This window comes from Rattus norvegicus, chromosome 5 (genome assembly GCF_036323735.1).
Source record: "Rattus norvegicus strain BN/NHsdMcwi chromosome 5, GRCr8, whole genome shotgun sequence".
Taxonomy (NCBI): domain Eukaryota; kingdom Metazoa; phylum Chordata; class Mammalia; order Rodentia; family Muridae; genus Rattus; species Rattus norvegicus.
Window position 1 is genome coordinate 33,467,098 of NC_086023.1, and position 17,594 is coordinate 33,484,691.

A 17,594-nucleotide genomic window follows, 5' to 3' on the forward strand; every position below is an offset into this window, starting at 1 on the left:
ACTAGGATATTCATTGCTACCTATGAGGTCAGAGTCCAGGGTCAGTCCATGTATATAGTCTTTGGATAGCCTTCACCAGTTTTTGAAAGTGATCTGTGGTGATTTGAATATGTATGACCACCACAGGCTCTTGTGTGTGAATGCTTGGCTCATGGAAAGCAGGCTCTATCAGTAGGTTTGGTCTTGTTGGAGTAGGTATGATTTTGTTAGAAGTGTTTCCCTCTGGGGTCGGGATTTGAGGTTTTCTATGCTCAAATTCTGCCCAGTGTGAAGCATAGTCTATTCCCGACTACCTGTAGATCAAGATGTAGACTCTTGGGCTCCTCTAGCACCATGTATGCCACTGTGCTTCCTGCCATGATAATGGACTAAACCTCAGAAACGATGAGCCAGTTCCAATTACATTTTTTTACTTTTATATGAGTTGCCTTGGTCAACTTCTTCACAGTAGTCTCTTCACAGCAACAAAGCCATAGCACAAGGTTCTGAGACTACGTCCTAACATCTGATAGTGAGAACGTGAGATAGTTTTTGAAGTGTTTTGCAGACACCAAAGACCGTGGCTATCTGCCTTCTCTAGATGTCTCTGTGCTCCTTGAAAGGAACTAATCATCTATGCATCTCCAGTGTGGGAAGTCTGAGCCACAGTGAAAACTCATGGGGTTTCCAGAGTTAATGTAAGAATCTTAATCATGTAATTAGCACTTTAAAGTCAAGAGCTACATATTGTGGCCCATGTGACTAAAATGGTGTAGCAAGACTATTTCAGTCATACCTTAGTTTTTCACCTTCTGTCTTTGGTTCTTTGTAAAATGTACTAATTTGTGTCTGTATTTTCTCTCCTCTATCTGTCGGCTCTACTCCATAGAGAGCGGCTCTGTTATGGAAATAAATTCTGTTTAGATGCTTATTGGAAAGGTTGAAACTTAACTTGGTATTGATATTAATAAACTTTTCCCAGAACAATTCAAATTTGGGTTGCTTTGACATCCAAAGAGCTTATGAATTTGGTATCGTCCATTCAACAATAACATGAACAGGGAAGACGTATTAGAAGAGACACTTAAGTTGTATTTTAACAATTTTCTATTCTCTCCATCTTTTCTCATTCAAAAAAGAAAGGTGTGTCCCATATCAGTCGGAAAGGACTACCAAATAAAGCCGAATCTTTCTAGAGTTAATGCTGGATAAACAGTATGGTTTAGGAGCATTGAAGGTGCTCTCTGTCCAAAAGCTACCACACCAAAGCAAGATGATACGGCATCCAAGTAGAAAAGTCTACCGAGTTAAGTCCTAAACAATGTAGGCATGCTTTGGCTTGTGCAAACCTGCCCATCTGGGAAGGAAGCAGCTATTGAAGAGTAGTAAACTGTGATGCATAGCTAAAGGAGGAAGCCCAGAGTACTGAGGAAGGCCACAGTGAGGAGTCTAAGCTGCTGGGCTGTCGGCCTTAGGACCCAGACAGTACAGAGTGCTGACTTTGGCACCATGGAGCCTTTGCAAGAATCTTGATTTGGCTGTACTTTATCTCACCCCATGTTTTCTGTATTAAAATGGTCCCTATGTCCCCAACGAAGTTATGTCAAATGTTTTAAGACTGTGACGTGTCATTTCTCAGCCTAAAGGAGAATGAATTTTTGCTAATCATATCTTTGGAAGGTTTCCTTTTAATCCTTGACCTCATGTCCCTTCCAGGTAGTATGAAAGCAGCGAGCTTCAAAAAGCAAAAACAAGAATGCAGGCTTACAGTAGAGGGGTCAAGGGGTTTGCTTTGCTTGCATCCTGGCTTTGGGCCAAGGGCAGAGAAGGAGCCTTGGAGAGCACTGGGAGACAGCTGAACCGGCTGCGGCTCTGCTTCAGTGCCAGGGGCCTGCTGTGAAGAATGTGTGCACAGGTCAACTTTTCACTGCCCCCCCCCAAATCAAAAGATTGACTGGTTCTTAAGAACTTGAAGACCTCAACAAATCCTTCTTCCCACCGACATATGAAAAAAATCAGATACCCAGCAGAAAGAAAACAAAATCTATGTTTTCTTTTGGAAATGGACTCAAATATTTGAAATATTTTGATGCTCTTTTATCCATAGAACCCACATTCATACATTCCACAAATCTAGGGAACATGCACATTAGCATGGACTCCTTTTATCTTCATGGTCAAGACCAGGCTATGCCCTGCTCTAAGTTATTCTAATTTCTCAAGACAGTATTTTATCAGGCTGCGCCTTGCCTTAGGAGACACTCTGTTTTTTGTTTTTTTTTTTTTTTCTTTTCTTTTTTTCGGAGCTGGGGACCGAACCCAGGGCCTTGTGCTTGCTAGGCAAGCGCTCTACCACTGAGCTAAATCCCCAGCCCGACACTCTGTTTTAAAAGCAGGTTTGACTTCATTTTTCAGAGGGAAGGATGACTACAGCTTCTAGGGGGTACCCAGGAACTGCACCATCTGCTGGGCACCACCTGTCCGGTCCATAAGACTGATCCTTTGGAAAAGAAAACCTTCTTCTACATTAATTGGTGAGAATTGAGATTTTAGAGGCACACAGAGTGCTAAAATCCTATCAGAGAAACCAGGCCAAAGAACTTATCAGACACTCAGACCAAGAAAGTGTATCGCACCTTTTTCTGGACCCCAGAAAACAATGGAAACCTAACACAGCAATGGCATGGTCCCTCCCCAACCTATCATCTGACACAGGATTTGTCCAGTAAGGATTGAGAACCTTGGTCTTGAGCCATGTTCCCCACTAATAACGTAGCCCCTTCAGTTGCCTATCTGCCCACCTGTGTACCTGTCCCATGTCCTGCTCTGACTAGCTCCAGCCTTTTCATGGCACAGCTGAATTTCGCAGCTATGTACTCAGAGTACCTCTGAAACCTCTTGAACTTTGGTACACGCTTTTTAACTTGTATTCATTCCATGACCTATTTATATGTCTTTAGATATGTTGGCTGTGTGCTCCGTGAGGTGTGATATGAACACATTAGTAACTAAGATTGGAATAAAGAACTTGCATTTGCCTTGGCCAAGCCACCAGGGTCCGTAGATTTTATAACAAATTGCTAAAAGCCTGTGAGTTTATTGTTATTCAACTAATCCTGACAATGTGGAAGGACATAGTGCGTACTATGTTTCTGGCATAGCATGATCGCACTGCCACAGAGGTTAATTAGGCTACATTTTATAGGGTCAAAGCTTTATCTGGGTCAAAGCATAGGTCAACACAGGTTGGCTTCCTCCCCTGCTTCCCAGCAACCAAGTGGTAGGATGGCATGGGGGTACAGTGTGGGATAAAATGAGCTCCCTTCCTTCCCAGCCCCTTGCTGAGTTTGGAGCACAACCTTGGCCTCTTCAGCCAAACACAGACAAGAACTAAAGAGTTTTCCCATGATGGGCTTTTCTTTGCATTTCTAAAAGGGTCTTCTGGAGAGAAAAACTAAATAAAGGGTGGCACAGGAGTCTAAAGGCTACCACTTTAGCCTGAGGCAACTTATGCCAAAAGGCTCAACATAAATAAGCCTTTCGTGTGATTGGCCAGTTTAACTAGAGCTCTGTACTGTGGCTGGAAGCCAATTCCCAACTAATAAAGTTTTTACGGTTGCTGCTTATTTCTTCCTTGCTCAGTTGTTTTGTGAGAGTGTACCTCTCAGAAGTATTAAGGGAGTAAACAGGTACTTGTAGAAAGTAGGGAGATATTCTTAATACTCTGGGGAAAACACTACTCAATAGTATTTTACTCTTTACAAGTTTACAAAAAAAAGCATGAAAATTTAGGATTAAAGGATTAGAAGGGGGGCTGGGGAGATGGCTCGGTGGTTAGGAGCACTGACTGCTCCTCCACAGGTCCTGAGTTCACATCGCAGCAACCACATGGTGGCTCACAACCATCTGTAATGGGATCTGATGCCCTCTTCTGCTGTATCTGAAAACAGCTATAGTGTACTTATATATAATAAATAAATAAATAAATAAATAAATAAATAAATAAATCTTTTTTTAAAAAGGGATTAGAAGAAGTTGAGGGTGTGGCTCTGTTGGTTAAGTGTTTGAGTTCGATACCCCAGAACCCATGAAAAAGCTGCACGTGCCAGCTTGCACTTGTAATCCTAGCACTAAGGAGGCAGAGACTGCCAATTATCTAAAGCTGACCAGTCAGCCTACCTTACTTGATGAGCTCCAGGATAGTGAGGGAAGCTTGTCTCAAAAACAAAGGTAGCAATGAGAAACAATATTGAATTTTGTTCTCTGACCAACGCACACACACACACACACACAAACACACATAACACACACACACACACACACACACACACGCACGCACAAGCACACGGAGAGAGAGAGAGAGATGTTTAAAGCAATGCTTAAAATGCTATTTTATTTTAGGATGTATTTTACTAAAACCCTTACTTTCCCTGTAAACGATACAGTACACAGCAGAATAAGATACTTATAAAAGAGCTGCGGTGGATAAAACAACCTGACCATGGACCAAAGACCAAAGACCACCTTGAACAAATGCTACCCCTGGTTCTGCTGCTGCTCACCTGTCTTACTAGGCTTCTAATTACAGAAAACTCAACACTGAGACAAAGTGACATGGTCACTGGTAGACACAACCATCTGCCACAAATCACACTGTAGTCATGGCCCTCAAGCTGTGCCATGGATGGCAATATACCAAGTGGTAATACACACAAAAAACTTCCCACTGTACACATCTCGAAATATTATCTTTTTCTAGAGAATTGTATAAATTCTGATTTTCTGGGTCTCAAGATCTCCACCTCTACAGTTTTATTCAGCAGTCTGAACCACACTGTGAGCTGGGAGGACCAGCAGTAGGTCCTCCCTTCGTTCACCTGGTGCTCTTTCTTATTCATTAGAGGGATACACTATGCATGGTGTATAGTACAGCCTTGTGTTGCTTCACATCTGGCTTACACAGCAGTGTTAGACGATTAAGTCTGTCTCTAACATTTTGTCCTTGCACAAACCTAAATGGTATACAGGTGTGGTATTGTGCTCAGTGTGACCTCTTGACATGATTAGGAGACGTAGTATAAGGAGTGCAGTCCTGAGTGGATGTGTGTTGTTGCCATGGGCACAGCCATGTCAAGGAACCTGGTACCTCCGACTCATGGGAATGGCAAAGCCATCCCCAATTAAGGCTCAAAGGGATGGCAAAACCTCTGCTGTGTCCAGTGTGAATGCTGACTGTAAAGAAAATGTTCACCATGGCTTTTCCTCCTCCCAGATGTTTACAGTCTGAAGACTGCTCCCCACAGATCCCGCTCCTGATGAACTTAGGTAAGCCTGCACCCTTGACATCTGTATATAGCAACCTCACCTCCCTGTTCAACTGTTTATAATAAACACGTGGAGCATCTGAGTTTCTGAAGCTTCTCCATTAGAGAGCTCAGACTGTGATCAAAGCGTTTCTGTGTCTGTGTGTCTCTCCCTGTCCATCCTTTCTTCATTCCCTTCTCACATCACCTTGAGGCAAGGTTCTAGGACCCAGGCCATGCAAAGACATGGCAAGGCAGGAAACAGGAGATGAGGCTGCTTCATACTGCTTTACAGAAAGCGTTTATTAGCAGACGGAACGAACACATGTGAAGATGATGACTGAAAAGTATAGGAAAGGAAGTATGCCAGCTGGCAACATTGTTATTTATCATTACCAAGTGTTGTGTACTGTAATAATGGTGTGTACTCCACTTCAATTACTGTCTATGCAGAAGCTATGTTGTCACAAGCATCACCACAGACACATGAATCATTAGTTGTTCAACACAGACACTTGGAGACAAAGATGTGTCTGCTTCTCTAACATCTTGGGAAGCCACTGCTACCTAGATGGTCTACCATTGATAAAATATTATGCTAAACATGACTAGAAAATGAAAACAAAATTTTTGATTTTTGACTATGGACTAGGGCTTCTTTGTGTGAATCCTTTTCAACCAAGAAACATTTATATGACCATGGGGATAAACATATAAACCAGATGTGTAAATCAAACATTTATTGGTTCAAAAAACATAGAGAATTTTATTTTAAAACAATTCTTTGATACATACATATAATTTAACAATTATTACCAATAGAAGAATATTTACATACTAATAAATGTTCCTGTTTATTTTTGCATAAATGATTAAGCTATGCCAGAATATTTGATACTGTAGGACATAGATCTCTTTAAACATTTCTCAGAGTTAATTGATATTTGTATAGTCATCATCAATGTGAGAATATTACCTTGTACAAGTTTGCTTTGCAAAACGTGACAGCTATGTTTAACATTTCAGAAATCATCTTGATTCTAACCCAAAATTCATTTCACAATTATTTTGCCCAATTGAGCAACTCAAATTAAAATGAAATAGTCTAACATAACACAATCCAAAGATACACTTCTTTGATATACACCCAAGAATGGTGGTAGAAAAATTGTAGTCTTTGTCTTTTATAGTTAAATCACTATGTTTCTCTAAAACCAACCAACCAACCAACCAAACAAACAAACAAACAAACAAACAAACAAACAAACCCAACCAGAAAACCTTTGTATGTACAGGAAAAAACACTGACATTCTTAATGTGCAATCGTCTTAAACCTAGTCTAGGCTCCAACCAGTGTTTGCTGGCATTGCATGATTTGCGGGCATGTGCAGTGTTAGTGTTTATTGTATGTTCAGAGTCAAGGCTGCAGAGGAGTCACACAGTGCAACATGGAATGAGTTGAGGGAGGGAGAGAAGGGAGAGAGACACACATACAGAAGCAGACGCTGCAATGAAGATGCTGAAATTAAAAATTTCCACAATGATGGGGAGGGGAGAAGGTTCTGTGCTTTTTCCAGAGCATGGTCTTTAGAAATCTGGTAAAAATGCTGACTCGTGTTTGTCTCCCTCATAGGAGAGATGATACTGTGGACCTTGTGTGTACAGGGCAAGTACACTATCAATAAGCCTGTGTTCCTTTTCCCTAGAAATGCTCATCTGCTGCCATGGGTTAGTGAATCATTAAAACACCAGAACTCTCTAAATTTGATCTTAGGCTGAAAGTCTCTCTCACCTTCTGACTGGCATGTTTGTTTACCTAGGAAGTCCTTGAAAAATACCTCAGCTCTGCTGGCCTTGTGCAGCACGAATGGAGCTGATAAGGAGTGTCTTCAGCCGCATCTATAGATAAACAGGCTAAAACGAAGGCAAGCTATGTAGGAACCAAAAGCAGATGGCCCCCTCAAGTCTGTGTGTTAAAACTCTTTCCTTTTACTCTTTGTAACACATTTTCTATATCTGCAATTTGTTAATACATTTCGTTTTAATTCCAAATTATTTTATTCTTTAACACCTACCCAAAGTCTATCAACCCTGGGACGATCTCAGAAGACAAGCACGAGCCACGAGTGGCTTGATCTATGGCTCACATTAACCCTTCCACAGTTGGAATGTCTACACCAACCAAGCAGGACCTGGGTTTATCTATAAATCTGCTAATCTGTAAATGTTTACATAATATTTGCTAGGTGGGTTGGTAAGAGCAAACATTACCTGAGAACTTTACAATACAAATAGCCATCATCCCGACTTTTGACAAACAGTCTCTAAAGTTTAAGTCAGAAGGTGAATGTAACATGGAAACAGGAATTCCCATGTAAAATAAAAGGCAATGGATTCTGGTCATTCCAGACTTACTCTTAGTCCTGTTGCATGCAGCCTGACTGCCTGTAAGAACTTCCTTCCCACTTCTATTTCCAGGAACTTCACCTCTTGGTGCAGACCCAGAATTGTCCCAGCTCTTTCCTACAGACTCTCTTCAGCCTTCACTTCTAGCCCATCTCAATTCTTTTGTGTCGGCCCTAGTCCAAAGGAACATATTCTCCTAGGGACCCCCCACCCAGTAGTCACACTCAGCTGAAAGTCAAGGACCTTCATCCACCGTACTTGCCTATAATTCAGAGTGGACAACAGCAACCAAAGAGCAGAACACCCAGTCAACAACAATGAGACCAGGAAACAACCCAAACCTCTTAATTCCAGATGCTACACCCCTTTGCAAAAACAAACAAGAACTGCCAAGCTAATACGCTTCTTCCAGAAGCCAGGAAAAGGCCATGAGAAAAATTGGTGAAGCACAAGATGGAGACTTCAAAAGAGCTCTTAAGAATAAATTCAAGGACCTTAAACAAAGACATAAAATCACTAAAGAAAACCCTAAACTGAGATAAAACCCAATGTGAAAGATTTAGGACATCAAACAAAAGCTTCAGAAGTACATCTCACCAAAGAGTATGGGACTTGAAAGAGGGAATCTCAAGTTGAAGATAAAGTAGAAGAAATGGATAAATCAGTCAAAGAAAATTATATATTCCAGGCACAAAATATTCAGGAATTCTGGGAAACTATGAAAAACAAAACAAATGTATTTATAATAGGACTAGAGGAAAAAGAAGATAACTAAGAGCTCAAAGGCACAGAAAATGTTTTCAAGAAAATCATAGAAGAAAATTTCCGCAATCTAAAGAAAGTGATGCCTATCAAGGTACAAGAAGTGCTAAGTCCAACATGGCCCTGGTAAGGACAGAATGGCATAATTTCTCCCCATGGGACACGGCCAGCAGGCATGGACCTCCATGAGTGTCAATGGCTGCTATGGACATAAGGCTTATTTGTATACTAATGTACATATTTCACATTCCTCTGAGAAATGTCCTCCATGTCAATGTTAATGATAATTAAAACAACATGAGTTCAGGAGTCAAGGGTGTCTCTATGTCTTTTGCAAAATGGTAAATGCTAGGACCTTCAGGACAATACTTAAGCCTGTTGAAAAGAACTCTAAAAACATGAGTTTGAAAATACATAATTTCTCAAGTATGCAAAAACAAAAGAATGCAATATGAATTGTATAAGGAGCTTCACGAATCTAAAGGAACAAAGGCAGCTGCACTAATGAACCAACTCATCAGAAAGATACAAAGGCAGTCAGATTCCTGAGTTCAAGGTCATTCTGGGACACAGCAAAGTGAGGCCCAGGCGTGGTAGAAATGGTAATTTCAGGACAAGGTCCCAACCAGCTAGATTAGTATCTGTGTTTGGCAGAGGCAGGCAGATCTCTGAATTCTTTTGCAATGTTTAAAAAAATATGTTTGCTGTCTCCTAACAATCAAACTGCTGGGGTCATGGAGTGCTAACTCACATGATAATCAAAAGTGAACCTGGAATAAACAACTGAATTGACATGTAAATTTAAAAACTGCTCTTTCTGCCTGAGATGAGCTAGCAGAAACTGGTAGCAGTTCTTTAGAATTTTTTTCTAGCAAGAGCTGAGCTGTCTGAAAATCTCTAGAGAGCAAGCACAGCTTTTAAAGAATTTTTTTTCTAAGAGGATTTCTGGTCAGAAATCCCAAGAATTCCTTAGAGAGCTGTCACAGATCTTTTGGAATGTTTTCTAGCAGCTACCTGGAGAAGCTATCTGAAGAGTGAACATACACACAGCTCTTTCAAATTTTTTTTCTGGCTTTCTGATTTTGATTAGAAATCCCAAGAATTGCTATTATAACTTTTCCAACAGGAATTCTGACTTGGTTGGAAGATCCAAGAATTTTTTAATAGCAGCTTTTCTGACTTTGGTCAGATAACCCATGAGCTTTCCAGAGAGCTTTCTTGGTAAGGCTTTATTGATAAGGACAACACTTACAACATTGAACATAGATAACCGAAACTTCTACTGACTAGCCTTCAGGGTACTGTAAGGTAGTCTGCGTGTTACTACAGGAGAAAACTAATCAGCAATGTCGCTCGGCTACAAGCCCTGTGGATTACGTCAACCTGCCTGCAAGATACACTGGTTGCAATAGTGACACAAATGTTATGAGAGAAACCAACCACTCTTTTGAAATTGGCTGTGAGGCCCACTCCATGAAACAGACCTCTTACTTGACACTGCAAAAGTAGCCAAGAACCTGAAACTAGATAGGGGATAGGCCTAGAGGAAAAACTGCTAATTTGCTAAATGGATACAGCAATAAAATGACTCCTAATGTCGTATTGCTAATGTCTTCACAACACAACAGGAACTGACACACACTTGTACTCACGGAGATGGTGGCAGCATAGACAAGATATGTGGAAGTTCAAGCCAAACAGATTCTGACACTGAGAGGAGCAAGTGGACACAGGATCTCACCCCTAACCAAGAAGCTATTTACAATTTGTGGCCCCTGGCAAAATTATAATCAGCTTTAAGCAATGCTGCATGACTGGATAAATCAACCTCAGTTTAGGGTAGGCCCCATGTCTAGGAGTAGTTGGTCAACACCAAATGAATCCAGTATTCATTTTGTGAACTTTTAGTTTTATTTTGTTTTGGAATTTCTTGTCTTATTGGTCTTTTGCCTTTGTTTTGATTTTTGTGCATTGTTTTTGTTTCTCTTATTGAGAGAGAAAGACACAGACAGACAGACGACAGACAGAGAGGAGGGGGAGGGAAGCTGGGTAGGTAGGGAGGTAGGAGGTTTCAGGAAAAGTTGTGGGAAGAGGAAAACAAGATAAAAAAATAAGACAAGAAGTTGAGTTAGAACTTTATGCAAATTTTATCAAAAGAATTTTGATAGAAATGTAGACTTGTATTATCCCACACAATTAACATCTAACATCTTAAACATCTTGCATAAATTTGGCAGAAATATTTTTGCCCAGAGAACTATTTTTTCCAGGATTATTTCTGAGGGCTTTTGAAGAATGTATCACATAATAGTAAACATTATTTCATTAAGGAAGAAAAATTTTCACTTGTTAGAAAATATGTTTATTAATGGATAAGTCTTAAAAAGCACTGACTGCAACTCTATTCCATATCTTCTTTCACATATATGCATGTGTATCTGTATGTATATTGTGTCTGTGTATGTGTGTGTGTGTGCACACTACTGTGTATATGTGTGTATGCATGTATATATGTGTGAATGGGTACACTACTGTCAGAGCCTCCTGGGTCCCCTACAGTGTTTCACCCCCTTGTCAGACCCTTCTAGGTCCCTGGCAGGTTTTGACCCTGCAGTGCTCTGCTGATGCATGTGGAAGCCTTTTGTTCCTAACAAAGGAGCAGTCTGGCCCGGTACACACCCGGGTGATGGTCAATTCATTCCTGCCTTTTGTTTTTTTCCCAGTCTTTTGTTTCTGGGATTTAGGCTGGTCTTCCTGGATTTCTCCCCAGTAAATTTGGGGCTTAAGGTGAGGTTTCCCACTGTGCTTCCCGGATTTTTCCACCTGGTCAACTTGGGGTATATATTCCTTAAATAGAGTTACAGAATTGGCTTTTCTTTCTTAACACGAATAATCTGCCTGTGTGTGTGTCTTTTAATCCCGCAGGTTTATGTCCAGTTTTCGGTGCCCTGTCGGTGCAGGCACCGACAAATGGAGGTCCTACGGAGATCGGGAAAGAGGTCTCCTGACTTGACATCCTGGGAAGCCGGCTGGAGAAGGAGGAGGGACGTATTGGGGTAAGATGGCCTAGAAAAGGACACTGTGATTTGGGCTAGCGTGAGTAAAATTTGTAATAAAAGAGGGACAAGATAATGGTAAAGTATTTTTGTGTATGTGTTCTTTTAGAGTTATGTTTTAGTCTTTGGATCCTGACTAGAGATAGTTTACACCCTAGACGTGAGAGAGTATGGGTTTGGGAAAAACAGTCTTCCTGGACTCTCCACAGATGCTTTGGAGAAAGAGAAGTAAACTTTTTCAGAGTTCTCCTAGGAACAGAAGGAAGGCAGGAGACGTCCTACCTCTCTGCTGGCTCCTTTTGGAGAAATGCTTATTTCTGGTCCTGGGTTCCATAGGTAGGATATCTGGGTCCCTTTGGTGGAACACCATCTAGTTTTTTCCCTCTATGTCTACTGTCTCTCCTTGGTGCACCAAGCTGTTCATGTCTGTCAATTTATGTCTGTGGTCTTTGTTTCTCGTTGCTTAAATGTTTTATGTTTCATGTACAAAAGAAAAAATGGTAAAAAGTTTATCTGCTGGTCTTCACACCTTGATTTGGTTTTAACTCACTTCAATAAAGGAACAAATGAATAAAAAGCAGTTTTAATCAGCCTTTGGAGCCCTGCACCTGTAGCTAGGAGCCTAGGTCAGCTGGAGAAGCTGCCCGGGGGCCAAGGGTCTGCACTAGCTGATCTTAAAGGCACCAGCAACTCCTCAGCTTCTATGGTAAGGGAGCTGATGGCTGTTTCTCTTACAAAAATCCCTGACTTATTATTGGACTTAGCAGGTGACAAGGTGCTTCTCTTAAAACCACAGCTAGAAAAAGTAAAAATGGTGTTTGGTCTAAATATTAAAGATATGTGTAGCCACTTCATTTTTGTTTCTGATTGGTTTCAAATGTATACATGTCTTGGTTATAGACTATTGGCTTTTAAGTTATCGGATATGGTTAAAAATTGTAACATTGGTAACAGACAGTTGGCTTAAAACTGGTAATTTGGAGTCATTCTAGACAACATGTGGCATGAGCCAACCCAGGGAAACAGGTCTAAATTGGGATAATATTTTTATGGAATTCTTATCCTAGAAGCCGGGCTTCTAAAAGAATTTAGGGCAATGTCTCTTTGTATTGTATTGGAGACTGCACCATCGTGCATTCATAGGTAGGAATTGGCAGTCAAACCTTGTAGCATGAAGGATAGACTCAGTGTTTCAGAGAGACTGGATTTTGGAGACTGGATTGTTTGTTGGAGGTTGAGTTTTGCTTTCCAAAGTTGTGGCTGTGCTCTGGTGTTATAAGAACTTAAAGATTGTGGTTAAAGATTGCCAGTGTTACATTGACTAACTCAAACTTATTTGTAAAAAAGAATCAAACAGATAGAGATTGTTTTGGAATTTGTGAGAGCATTACAGCCTGTTTGTTTACTCCAACTGCCATTTCAAGATAGATTTAGAGAATTGTTTTCATGCTGTTTCTTTACATCCTGTTGATTGTGAAAGGTTTTCATTTCATGAGCTTGCTTATAATTTTAGAGAAGCCATGAAGTGTTATCATTGAAAAGTTTTACAAAAGAATGGCTAATAGCCCTATATTATGCAATGTTGTCGCTGCTTCAATGTAAGAAGTTAAGACTTTGAATCTTTCAGTGTATATGGAAATTTTCACTACAAATTTTTACTCTCACAATGAGTTTTGATATTTGGGGAGTAGCTGTTGTTCCAGAAAAGATTCAATATTTTTTTTCAATATTTGAAACTAATTTTAAGCTTCTAAGGATATGCTAATTGACTAAGTACCTCATCTTACCAGAGGACTTAAGCCTTTGTTTGATATCCTCAGGGGAGATAAAGCTGTTGTTGTACTAATACAGAATTGTAGGCTAGAGTCATGGAAGTATTTTAAAAAGAAACCTGGTGAAACATACCTTATTCCAAATAGCAATTAAATTGGTTGTTACAAAATACTGATATTTGGCCCATTACATATACAAATTTTACTCTATGCATGCAAAACTGATTTTACTCTATGCATGCTTTTGTATTTCTTGTAAATTTGTGCATGCAGCCCATAGAAAATGTGCTTACTATATTTATAGATGGGTCATCTAATGAAAAGGCAACATATATAATTGTATCACATGTTTATTCTCTTGAGTTTCCCTTGCTTCAGCACGGATTATTGAATTACGTGCTTTAGCTGCTGTTTTTTAAATGTTGAAAAATCAAGCTTTCAATTCGTATACTGATAGCCAATGTGTGGCTTGTGGTTTGGATTAAAAAAATTTCTTTTTTTAGATACTGCTAACCCTCAAAAGTTTACAGTTACTTATGCTTTTTCAGAGGCAAGTTTTCTACATGAAATCAGTGAGTGATGATTTCAGTGTGAATGTCTGACAACTCGCTGTCCTTTCAGTGCTCTGGCTCAGACAACTAAACAAAACCATAGACTCATACCTAGCTCTTTGGAAATGGCAATGGAGTTGGTAGCACACCCTTACTTTCAACTCCCAGCCTTGCCTTGCCAGATCAGGGATTTCTAAGTAAGGCTAAATCTAGACAATATTTACAGGATTTGGCATTTTCAATTAATGCTCAATGTTTAGGTAAATAAAGCTCGTGAAGGGCTGGAGAGATGGCTCAGCAGTTAAGAGAGCACTAACTGTTCTTCCAGAAAATGTGCTGTTCCTTTATAGGCCATTTAAGAACTCAAACTGGATTGCCTGGGTCCCTTAGCAAGGGAGGGCAATGAATAAGCCTTACATAGGAACAATTAGTCAAACAATCTCATTCTTTTGTCACCAGAACAATAATGCTGGAGACAATAATTTGGTATACAAGTCAAATTATAAATACAAGTCCTCAGTGTCCTCAATTTCTTCCTGTATCACATAATAGTGTTAATTCTTGAGGACTTATAAACAATCTTAATAAATAAAAAGGGGGAGTTATATCCCTGTATGCTATACAGTTATCTAAATAATGCTCTTTTACTTTAAATTTTAAAATGTGGATGCCAAGGAACTCTCTGAGTGTTTACGGCACCCTACAACGAGGCATACTTCTACCTAGGTGAAATGGAAGAATCCACATATTGGCATATGGCATGATCCTGTTCTGGTATTTTATATGGGGAAGAGGGCATGTTGGTGGTTTCCCTACAGGATGCTGCAGGAGTGTGCCAGCTGCCAGAGTGGCTGGTGAGACATGTTGATGCTGGAAGCATGAAGATTCAACTCTCTTGGTTCGGGTCCCTGGAGTCATTCCTGTGCCCTTGGATGAAGATGGAGGATTCTCCCTCCCTTTGTGCCATTGCGAAGATTTTGGCATTGCTGCAGTCATTGTTACTGCCACTGTGCGTCCTGTCCCACCACGGCCTGCACTCCCATCCTCCTTGCACCATAGCATGCCACAGAAGACCGGACTCCAGCCGTTACCTTTGGCCCTCCTTATTCCCCTGGCGGCTATTGCCGCTGTGACTGGTGTTGCCATTTCGCAGTCTCTGTCTTCACAGGAATGCCATCTGCGTGAGGCTGCTGGAGACCACGGAACTCTGCCCTGGTTATGTGGATCTCAGGCATGGTTCCATTGCCTGCCAGTTCTTCGAGAGGAGGTCGGCTGATCCTGAACTGTCTTGGGAAAGACTTTGGCATCTTCGCTGCTATTGTAGTAGCCATTGCTGCTGCAGCTACCGTGTCTGCAGTGTCTGGAATTGCCCTCCCCCAATCTGATGTTAAGGCAAGCACAGTGGGTAAAATTTCTGTAGTAGTTGCTAATGATTGGGAATTCTAAATTTTAATACAGGAACATCTTGACAATGGCTCTCGGTGTTATGGCCCTCCACATTTTGGCCCTAGGGTGCCACAGTAGTTGGCTTTGTGCTTCTTATCTCATGTGCAAACAGCACTCCCAGTCCTGGGCAGCAACTAAGCAGGCATTGTTCTCCTTGGTAGGAGACAATCCCTCTGCCCAAATTGGGCTCAGCCTTCACGAGAAGCAGTTAGCCAAGGAGGGACAACTCTTTGGGGCCAAGCCTCTCCTAAGACAGGAAATTCTGAGACTGGCAGAGTTTTTCCAGAGACGGGAAAGAGGCTTGATATCTCAAAGTGACCTAAGACAGGCGCTGCTTAAAAAAATAATAGGGGGACTTGCTTAATTAAAAAAAATAAAATAGGGGGACTTGTCAGAGCCTTCTAGGTCCCCTACAGTGTTTCACCTCCTTGTCAGACCCTTCTAGGTCCCTTGCAGGGTTTGACCCCTGCTGAGCCCTGCTGATGCATGTGGAAGCCTTTGGTTCCTAACAAAGGAACAGCCTGACCCCGGTAGTGACACACCTGGGTGATGGTCAATTCGTTCCTGCCTTTTGTTTCTTCCCAGCCTTTTGTTCCTGGGATTTAGGCTGGTCTTCCTGGATTTCTCCCCAGTAAATTTGGGGCACGTGTTCGGTCTTTTATTACCGAAGCCTTAAGGGGGGGTTCCCAACTGTGCTTCCCAGGTTTTTCCACCTGGTCAACTTGAGTTATATATTCCATAAATAAAGCTACAGAATTGGCTTTTCTTTCTTAACATGAATAACCTGCGTGTGTGTGTGTGTGTGTGTGTGTGTGTGTGTGTGTGTGTGTTTTCATGCCTCAGGCTTATGCCAGGTTCTTGATGCCATGTGGGTGTGGGCATCGACACACTACAGGTGTGCATGTGTTTGTGTGTTGTAGTCATAGTAATAGTAGTAGTAGTAGTAGTAGTAGTAGTAGTAGTAGTTGTTGTAGTAGTAGTTGTAGTAGTAGTAGGCTGAATGAGTTTATTTCTCTCTTATATTACAGTCTAGCCAGGGTAGAGTAGAAGACCAACTCAGCCACGTCAGTATCCCAGCTCAGTAAAGAGAAAGACAGCAAACAACAAGACAGTTTTTGATTTTGTTTTTTTCAAACATGGCAGGTTGGAGTTGCACACAGCCCTTCAGCGGCATCGTTATTTCTGGGAGAACAAATTTGCACAGTGCCCTCGGCTACGGGTGAGACTGGGCGGTAGCTCTAGCTGGGAGAATACAGCTTTAAATGCTACTAGTATGCCAGAAGGAAGATTAGATTGGAACAGAAATAACAGTGCATGCTAACTTCCTAAAACCTGAGCGCTCCTTTAATAGTGTTTGAAGAATAAGTACAGCATTGGCAGAGGCAGTATCAACTGTGCATTTGATTATAGCTGTGCTCACCTTCAAAGACTGGAGAGCATTCCCTTGAATTTCAAAATTGTATGTTTTGTTTGATATTCCCTACCTTTAAAGGAAGAAATTCTTTTTCTGTACAGTCTAGATTACTACTGCAGTGCTGAAACACCATGACAAAAAGCAAGTTGGGAAGAAGGAAGTTATTTGGCTTTCGTATCCCCAATCACAGTCAGCTGAGGGAAGACAAGTCTAGTCTTATTTTTCCTCAAATGGCTCAGATCCATTTACTCTCTCTCCTGGACATGTGGAATAATCCACCAGGCAGTTTCCTCCCCTGTCTTCACGAGTGTCTGGCAAATTTTCTAAATTCAAATTGGTTCATTTATTTCCCAGTTGCAAAATGTCCTTGTAGTACTGAATACTGTAGGATAAAAATCCAGAAACTCTGAAGTGCTCCTTATACTGTGGTTCCAAGACCAGCTGCATACACATCCCTAGGGAATGTATGAGCAATGCAAATTCTTACCCACTTTCCCCAGCCACAGACCTGCAGAATCAAGGTCTCTGGGGATGAGGCCCAGTGAAATGTGCCTTTAAAAGCTCCCCAGGGAATTGTGATGCAAACTCAAGTTTGAAAACTCCTGCAAGGGAAATGTACACTGATGCTGCCCCTGTCCTCCAGGCTTACAGTTGTACTCGGCATCCACCCTCAGAACATCCCCTCACGTTTCAAGCCTATCTTGCTGTTTGGTGCCAACTTGGCATTTTCTATACCCAAAAATTTTATTCTACTCCTCTATGCTGTAGGGTCAGACCCCACAGAAAATCTTAAATCCTTATGTGGGATAGAATACAACGGTGAATGCATGGCAGAGGCCCATCTTGGGATCGTAGTAGGTACTCTGTTTTTTATTTTTACATATTCTCCCCCTCCCTTCTCCCC

The 17,594-nt window shown here is 41.2% G+C and overlaps 1 pseudogene; it reads right to left on the bottom strand.

Annotated features, from left to right (window-relative positions):
• Bex4-ps2 (brain expressed X-linked 4, pseudogene 2) overlaps positions 1 to 14,976 on the bottom strand; it is a 63,535-nt pseudogene extending 48,559 nt beyond the window's left edge.
• Positions 14,977 to 17,594: the final 2,618 nt, after the last annotated feature.